The sequence below is a fragment of the Haliotis rubra genome, unplaced genomic scaffold, assembly GCF_003918875.1.
Source record: "Haliotis rubra isolate DU_JTF1 unplaced genomic scaffold, ASM391887v1 Scf1378, whole genome shotgun sequence".
Classification (NCBI taxonomy): Eukaryota; Metazoa; Mollusca; class Gastropoda; order Lepetellida; family Haliotidae; genus Haliotis; species Haliotis rubra.
Genome location: NW_025765312.1, coordinates 29,701 through 39,600, shown reverse-complemented (window position 1 = coordinate 39,600; position 9,900 = coordinate 29,701).

Genomic DNA, 9,900 nt, shown 5'->3' with positions numbered 1-9,900 from the left:
GATAACAAGATTGGATCATGTGACATGGAGATAGAACAATATGATACTGACTGTTTCCAGGGAATCACATGATTTAATGGTGAGTATAAATGTTGAATAATTCTGGTAAATACCAAATCATTTACTATGTTTCAATGATGTTAAGAATGATAACCCATTTAAATTCCATTGTAGATCACATTTAAGTGAAAGTTAATACAAAATATGATTAAAAAATGTCCTTTCAGTATTTTTATGGAGATGGAACAATATGGCACTGAACACTTCTTAGTGGGAAGTAAATCATACCTAATCAAAAACATGGACATAGAACATAATTTTTCAATTGTATTTCAATATTGTAATTGGCATGTTTTTCTCTCTTTTCAGTCACCCAACTATCTCTGTAGGCTTCCTGAGGAAATATTAACCCTCATATTCACATACATCCCCAAAAAAGATCTTTTGAGGAACGTAGCAGTTGTCAACCACAAGTTTTATGACATTGTAAAGTCTGCACCTGTATGGAAAAAGTGTGACATATCTGGAACAGAACTGACACCGGTACAATTAAGAAAATTGTTTCGACATTCTGTCCATTTCAGAAGTCTTCATCTGTCTAATCTGATACTATCTGACAAATTATCATGTACTGATTATGTGTTTGTGACTGGTCTTATTTATGCCAACAACCTAAAGGTTCTTGACATTGCAAACGTTAAATTTCAACTTTGGCTTTCATCATCAGCCTGCCAAATCTGGAAGATTTGGTGCTCGAGGGTTGTTGCTATTTGAGAAATGAGGATTTTGAAATACTGGAATTTTGCATTCATTTGAAACACTTGAATGTAAGCTACACCCACATTACCCCTGATTGTCTTGGTCAGATCTTCAACCATACTAGAAAGTGTACATTTCTTGAAGCATGTGGTATAGAATTTGATTTTGATGGACTTCTGAACTTTTTTGAAGCTTCTTGTAACCTTAAAAGGTTCTATCTCTCTTTGGACGGATCCTTCTCTCTTGCAGAATTTGATGAGCACATTCGAGGGAACTTTAATGAATGTGACTTCCGAATTCAATGATGGATCCTCAAAAGACCAAAAGTACATTTGTACTGGCAGATGTTCTTGAAATGTTGGTATCAAATGAACATGATGAAGATGAACAAGTGCCAGTGGAAGTTAGTGTTGATCCAGTTATAGATTTATTACCAGGTGAGGACTTGGGTTTGGGTCAAAGCGTGGAAATTCATACATTCAGTGATGTTTCTGAAAAAAAAGTGAAGAAGATACAAATGATGAGGACTATAGTCCATCAGAAACAGAGGATACAGAAGATGATACAAGAAACGGAAATTCTGGTTTTACAAATGAGGAAAGAAATGAAACTGTGATTAGAAGCTCAGAAACAGAGGATGCAGAAGATGATACAAGAAACGGAAATTCTGGTTCTACAAACGAGGAAAGAAATGAAACTGTGATTAGAAGCTCAGAAACAGAGGATGCAGAAGATGATACAAGAAACGGAAATTCTGGTTCTACAAATGAGGAAAGAAATGAAACTGTGATTAGAAGCTCAGAAACAGAGGATGCAGAAGATGATACAAGAAACGGAAATTCTGGTTCTACAAATGAGGAAAGAAATGAAACTGTGATTAGAAGCTCAGAAACAGAGGATGCAGAAGATGATACAAATGAAGAAAGGGATGAAACTGTGTTTAGAAGCAGAAAAAGAAAAAGAAATGAAGAAAAACGTGGAAGAAAAAAGCGTGAGAAAACGTAGAAGACAGTCAGGAAAGAGGTATTTAAGTTGTTCAGGAAAGGAAATTTCAGAACGACGAATAACATCAACAAAAGACTGCCAAGGAAGGTGCAGATTTCGCTGTTCTCAGAAAATTTGTTCAGATGAACGAAATGAAATTCACAAAGCGTTTTGGAATCTAAATGACACAGAGAAGCAACACTTTTTTAATAAGACAGTTGAGAGACTAGACAAACAGAGATCACGTATTGAGGGGCAGAGCAGAAGGAAGTACTCTTACTCATATTACTTTTTTGTGAAAGGAGAAAAGGTTCGGGTGTGTAAAGAGTACTACCTAACGACTCTTCATGTTTCACAAAGAAGGGTCTCTTACTACTTTGAATGCAAGCATTCTGAAAATGCATCAACGCCAAAGGAGGGTGATAGGAGAGGTCGGAAGTCATCCTCTAGGATCTCTGAAGCACGGAAGCAAAAGGTCCGGGACCACATTAATTCGTTCCCACGGATTGAGTCCCATTACTGCAGGGCCAGCAGTAAAAAAGAATACCTAGAACAGGATCTCACGCTGAACAAGATGTATTACCTTTATCTTGAAAATTGTGAAAAGACGGAAGATGAACCTGTAAAACTTCATATGTACAGGGCAATTTTCAACAGAGAATTCAACATGGATTTTATGAAACCAAAAAAGGATCGATGTGACAAGTGCGAGGAATATAGAATAGCCCAGTCAAATAATCTTGTCACAGAAGCTACGGAATCAGATTATATTCAGCATAGGGACTCGAAAGACGCAACCCGACTTCAAAGAAACATTGATAGAGAGAATGGATGGGCTGTTGTGTTTTTTTGACTTACAGAATGTTGTGAGTTGCCCAAGGGCAAACATCTCAAGTTTCTTTTATAGGCGTAAGTTGGCAGTGTACAATCTCACAGCCCACTGTTCTGTGGATTCGAGCACCTACTGTGCTATGTGGCATGAAAAGATGGCCGGGAGAGGTGGAAACGAAATTGCAAGTGCCTTAGTTTCAATCCTGGAGAAAGTGCTGACTGACCACAATATCACAGAATTGACATTGTGGTCAGACAGCTGTGTAGCACAGAACAGGAACTCTGGAATTTCTATGGCCCTGATGAATCTACAGCGAAATCAAAATTTAATCAAGATAACACAGAAGTTCTGTGAGCCAGGACACAGTAGTATCCAAGAGGTTGACAATATTCATAGTCACCTGGAACGTGCTCTGTCAAAGAATGAAGTGTTTAGCCCTCTCGGGGTCATACGGTGCTTTCAGGGATCAATGAAGAAGCCTGTTAAGATCATTCAGATGCAGAAGAGGATGTTCAAGCAGTACCTAGAGGCAGCCAAAGTATATAATTTCAAGAACATCCCATATACAAAGGTGAAGTCACTAACATACACAAAATCCAAGCCCTTCCAGGTTGCCTTTCAAACATCCTTCATTCATACAGATGTAAGCACGGTGTCTCTCCGTCCCATGCGTCCAACAAGAATGATGTCACCTCCTCGCAATGGTACAGATGACAACTGGCCAACAATAAAATTGATGTCAAGACAACCGAGTCTTTCTGAAGAGAAGAAAAAGGACATTAAAGCCATGCTGAAATTCATGAATCCAACAGATCGTAAATTCATGTTTGGGCTGATTTCAGAGAATGTAGGGTGAGGAGAAAGATCGTGAGACATTTTATGGTGTGGTGTGGTGAGAATGCTATCACAAGGAGTGTGAAGTTAACTGTCAAAACTTATGACATTCCATGGTGTGGTGGGAGGTGTCTTTCCAGTTATGTTTAGCTTTCATATTGTTCTGACGTGAGTTAATGTTACAATTTAAGTGTTTGGTCATATTGAAGATCATGCTTATTGATCAGTTGACGTTTTAATAGTTTTAGGGGCGGTGGGGTAAGCCTAGTAGTAAACGCGTTCGCTTGTCACGCCGAAGCCACGGGTTCGATTCCCCACATGGGTACAATGTAAGAAGCCCATTTCCGGTGTCCCCAGCCGTGATATTGCTGGAATATTGCTAAAAGCGGCGTAAAACCAAACTCACACACTTGAAAAGTTTTACTAGATTTGTGTTACGGTGTGTTTTCAAAAGCCACTTACTGAGCTGTTCAACACTGATAGTGAAAAGGCATTGAACCACATAGCAGTATCAGTAGTCTGTTTCTTGATTTCCTCAGCGTATGACGTGCAGAATACTAAATTTATGTTGCCTTCTTTTAATTGTTCTCATGTTATGGATTCAATAAAAGTTTCAAAATATTTACAATGCTTTTATTATTTTGTCATATTTGATAATATGAAAATAAAGCATCGGCATCAAAATAGCATGTAGCCTTAATTAATTATTGAATTATAGATGTTTCTTGATGAATACACTCAAAAGAATAGCAAAATCTGTGGACGAAACATGCTTTTGGAGATAGAACAGTACGGTTCTCACTTCAAGTGCCGCTCAGTTCAGTAAATTGTTCTATCTCCAAACAGGTTTTGTTCATTTTCTAGCATTAATTATATATTTTGGCCAAACAAATATATTTATACCATTTAACATATACACATCTACATACGAGTCAACTGTAGAGGTTATAAGTATTCAAATATAAAACGTGTAAGGGTTCAAACTTTCAACCTTCGATATCTCAAAAACATGTTCAGAGGAGATAGAACAGTCTGGTTCTCACCCGACGATAAAAACGGAAAGTTGAAATTTACTTGGAATGTTTTGGGACTTACGTACCCCAACAGTAGGACAATAATTTTACAGTACTTTAACCCCCCTCGAGGATACAGCCACTTACAATCTATGATACTAATTTAAACTTCCAATCATAAAATATTTAGTTATTTACAAATCTGTTAACAAATTTAATTCTTTTAAAAAAGCAATAATTAAATGAGGACTTATATTAGTAAAAAGATCCTTCATAGTTCGGGATTTGAAATAGATATCCATTGTGATGGAGTACTCAACACAGTCAAGCAGGACATGCTTGACCGTGATTCTTTCATCACAAGGGATACAAAACGGAGGATCCTCACCTTTTAACAGGTACTCATGCGTATATCTAGTGTGGCCAATACGACATCGTCGCATAATGACCTCTTCAAATCTGGACTGACAACCCAAGTAGGTGTAACTAATATAGGGTTTTATTGCATGTAATTTATTAATACCTACTTTGGTGTCCCACTTCTTTTGCATTAGATCGCGGATGTATGTTCTAATGCTGGCTTTATAATCAGAATATGGAATAAGAAGTGGTGTCACTGATTTGTTGAGGGCTGCCTTAGAAGCAAGATCAGCCATCGTGTTCCCAGAAATGCCAACGTGGCTGGGTAACCAACAAAAGACGATGTCGCATTGGCCAGTAGCAAGATCATTATATAATTCGATTATTTCAATTAAAAGTGGATGTTTGAAAGAGAGATTTTTTAATCGCCTGAAGGCAAGAAAGAGAGTCAGAAAATATTATATATTGTTTATGTTTGGGATGCCTTTGAATATATTTAAGAGCTGTTAAGATGGCGTTTGCTTCTGCTGTAAATATAGAGCTGTTATCCGGTATTCTAGAAGATATTGTTCGGGATCCAATAACAGTGGCACATGCCACTGCGCCACCATCCTTGGACCCATCTGTAAATAAGGATTTGTAGGTATTATATTTATTTCTTAATTGACTAAATTCTTGTATATACTGTAATTCATTTGTTTCAGATTTTTTGAATGTAGTTAATGTTAGGTCAACTTGTGGCCTAGCCAATTGCCAAGGCGGAGAAGAAAGAAGACGGGAAGGAGCTATATGTTCTAGCTCAATGCCAGCAGCAGAAAGGAAAGGTTGCACCCTTATACCAAGAGGCGGAACAAGAGAAGGCTTCTTGTTATACAGATCTCCATATAGTGGACTAAAGATATATGCAGGGTTTGACTCACTGGAATAAAGTTTTGTAATATACTGTAAAGTTAATTTTATACGGCGTTGTGTAAGAGATGGCTCATCAGCCTCAACGTAGAGACTGTCAACAGGAGAAGTTCTAAAGGACCCAAGACAAAGTCTCAGACCTTGGTGGTGGACAGAATCAAGTAGGTTTAGGTTGCTTTTGCAGGCTCCACCATACACGATGGAGCCATAATCAAGTTTCGAGCGGACCAATGAGCGATATAGGTGGAGGAGTGTAGTTTGATCCCCTCCCCACTTTGAGTTTGAAACAACTTTCAACAAGTCAAGTGCCTTCAGGCATTTAGTTTTAAGGGATTTAATATGCGGAAGAAAGGTTAAATGGGAGTCAAAAATTAAACCAAGAACTTGGCTTCCTTCACAACGTTGATGGGTGTGCCATTTAAAGATAGTTCAGGGTCTTTATGCGGTTTGTATTTGCGGCAGAAATGAATACAATTAGTTTTGGATTTAGAAAATTTAAAAGCCGTTTTCAAGACACCATTTACTTATCTTGTTTAAACACAACTGCAGTTGCCGTTCAATAGTATGCATATTTTTACGCGACAAGAAATGTTAAAATCATCCACAAAAAGTGATCCATCGATTGAATCATTTAAAACCTTGGATAAACTGTTGATCTTGATACTAAATAAGGTAACAGACAAAATACTGCCTTGTGGAACACCCTGATCCTGATTGTAATGATCAGACAGGGTAGAACCCACGCGGACTTGAAATTGTCTGTCGTTTAAAAAGTTAGCTATAAATTGAGGGCAAAGCGGCCTGCAATCCAAAGCCATGTAAATCTCTTAATATGCCATATTTCCACGTAGTGTCATATGCTTTTTCAAGATCAAAAAAGATAGACACAGCGTGTTGTTTATTAATTAGTGCATTTTTAACAAATGATTCCAAACGCACTAGGTGGTCGACAGTACTTCGGTTTTTACGGAAACCACATTGTATATATCTGTTATAAGGTTATTAGTTTCCAAGTACCAAACAAGTCGATTATTTATCATGCGTTCCATGGTTTTGCAAACACAGCTTGTTAGTGAAATCGGTCGATAATTAGACGGATCCGTATGATCACGTCCAGGCTTAGGTATTGGTACTACTATAGCGTCACGCCATGAGGAAGGAAATTTCCCTGACGTCCAAATATCATCAAAAATGTGTAAGAGCGTCTCTAAAGATGACTCTGGTAAGTGTTTCAGGAGCTGATAATGTATGTTATCAGCACCTGTAGCAGTATCGTGAGCTTGCTCAAGAGCAGTATGGAGTTCATGAATAGAAAATGTTTCATTATAATCTTCCCCATTATCCGAATTGAAATTAATAGTTTTCTTTTCTTCTTGTTTTAGATATTGTTGGAATTTAGGCACATAATTAGAAGAGGAAGAGTGTTTGGCGAGAGTTTCACCCAGTTTATTCGCAATATCTGATTTATTTGTAAGTAATTGATCTCCATGTTTAAGATGATGGACACTAGATTTAGAACCTTTACCTTTAATTTTCTGGACCATGTTCCAAACCTTGGACATGGGCGTTCGAGAATTTATCTTGGATACATAATTTTGCCAAGATTGGCGTTTATTCTGTTTAAAGGTACGCCGCGCTTTAGCATTCAACATTTTAAATTTATTTAAATTATGCACCATAGGATGGCGACGGAAATAATGTTCTGCTTTTTTCCTTGCCTTCCTAGCTTGTTTGCACTCATCATTGAACCATGGTTTTCGGATATGAGGATTTGCAGAGGACTGTGGTATACACTCATCAGCTATGGTAGTCAGTTGATCGGAAAAACAGTTAATAGCATCCATAACGTCACTAAAAAGTTCAGGTTTCAGTTTTGTAGCACACAGTGTTTCATATAAGGCCCAGTTAGCCTTTTTAAAATTCCGCCTTGATGATGGAGGTACATCAGATGGAGTTACAGGTTTTAGTATGGTAGGGAAATGGTCACTTCCACATAGGTCATCGTGAACTGACCATTCAAATTCAGTTAGTAGTTCTGAATTAGTGGAGTGACAAGTCGAGAGAGCAGAATAAGTTCCTGTACCAGGGTGTAAATATGTGTTGGAACCATCATTATAAAGACATAAATCATTATCTGAACAAAACTCCTCCAGTAATTTACCTTTAGCGTTGGTATTTGCACTACCCCAGAGTGGGTTGTGCCCATTTAAATCTCCCATAATAATACAGGGCTTCGGGAGTTGGTCAGATAGAGCTTGAAGATCAGTTTTGTGAAACGTTGAAGACGGAGATATGTAGAGAGAGCATAATGTAAACGCAACGTGCAAAGTTAGTCGCAATGCAACAGCCTGAAGATTAGTAGTAATAGCAACAGGGCTATGGATAATGTTCTGTCTGACTAGGATTGAAAGATCCCCAGTGGCCCTATCACCCGGAGGTGAAAAATAATGATATGCATTGAATGAACCCAGGGCAAAAGCATCTGTTTGTTTTAAATAGGTCTCCTGCAGACAGAACGCTGATGGAGTTAAATCCTGGACTAAAAGTTGTAATTCACTGAAATTAGTCCTCAGACCTCTACAATTCCACTGTATAATATGATTGTGATAAGCTATCTTTTGGGGATTTATTGGGGATCTTCCCGAACTTTTCGTTGGGCGACAAGCTGTGCGCCCTAGAACGGACAGTTTCGGACACGTCCATGTCCTCAAGGGAACCATATTTGTTGTATAAGTTGATTTGATTTTCTGACCCTTTTGGGGCTCTGCCACTTTGTTTTTTTTTCAAATTATCTGGCTTCTTACCTTTGCCTTTAAGGGGCTGTGTAGACTTTGATGTCGACTGAGATGATGCGTCAAGATCAGAGGATGTTTCACATTGGCTTGGAGACGTACTAGGAACTGGTTCTGTTGTTTGGGTCGATATTGCAGGTGAGAATATCAGAGGAGATTCGGATTTAACCCAGGTCAGGTTTGTCTGACAGCATGCAGATGACTTTGTTATTCTAGTGGTTGCTTCTGACGGTGTTTTGGTGATAGAAGCATAGCTCTCCTTATGCTCTGAGCTTTGAACTAGTTTTTTTGCATCGGCAAAACTAATGTTTTGCGTAAATTTGATTCTATTTATCTCCATTTGATGTTTCCAAACAGGACAGTTTTTAGAGTAAGATGGATGATCCCCTTCACAGTTGGTACATTTTTTTGACATTACTGTCACAATCTTCTGTTGTATGTGTCTTTTCACCACAGTGAGCACACACAACAGACAATGTGCAAGTATTAACCCCATGACCGAACTTTTGGCATTTGAAGCATCTAAGAGGGTTTGGAATGTACATTTCAACGTTGATGTTACAGTATCTTGCTTTTAGTGATTTTGGAACATTTGGAGAAGAGAAGGAAAATAGATACGTATTTGTTTTTATAGTTGCATCATTTCTACGGGTTGTGAAACGCTTGACATAAAGTACGCCTTGATCCTTCATCTCAGTGACGATGTCGAGCTTTGACATGTCTGCAAACAATCATTCTCGATCCCTGATAATTCCTTTGCTCGTGTTGAGTGTTTTGTGAGCAGAGACTGTGACTGGAATGCCGACAAAAGAATCAATACTCATAAGGTTGGTGGCTTGGTGCCTTTTTGCACACTCAACCAGCAGAGCACCAGAACGTAATAAAGCTTAATGTTCTTAACGTCACCAGCAATGCCTTGTATACCTTTAGCTACGGCAAAGGATTCAACTTCAAAGGTGTCTTGTCAATGGTGTCAAGCACAAGAAAAAACGTGGCCAGTAATCAATTGAGTTGGGCAGTCTGAGGTCAGTTTCAACAGGATCAGTGTCAAGTTGACGCTTGGTCTTTTTGGGGTTTAGGTAAGCCATGGTAAGTTAGTAAGATTTCATCATCCGAGCTCCCCACCCACCACGGAGTATCACAAGGACAATGCTAAAAACAAGTGGGTCTCCATCTTGCAGCACCAAGGATACTCGGATGATATACGCCAGCAGAAGAGTTGTAAATAACTAATCCACCAGATTGGCCCATGAGCCAGCGCCTTCTGGGCATAAGACTCTAGGCAAAGTTCATAACATCATAGTTCAAAATCACACAAGTTTTAGATGAACACTTAGGCCAAGTCCGAAATTATAATAATTCCAAATCAGATTTGTGCAATGACATATATAGATATGTAGTCTATACACAGGGCTTG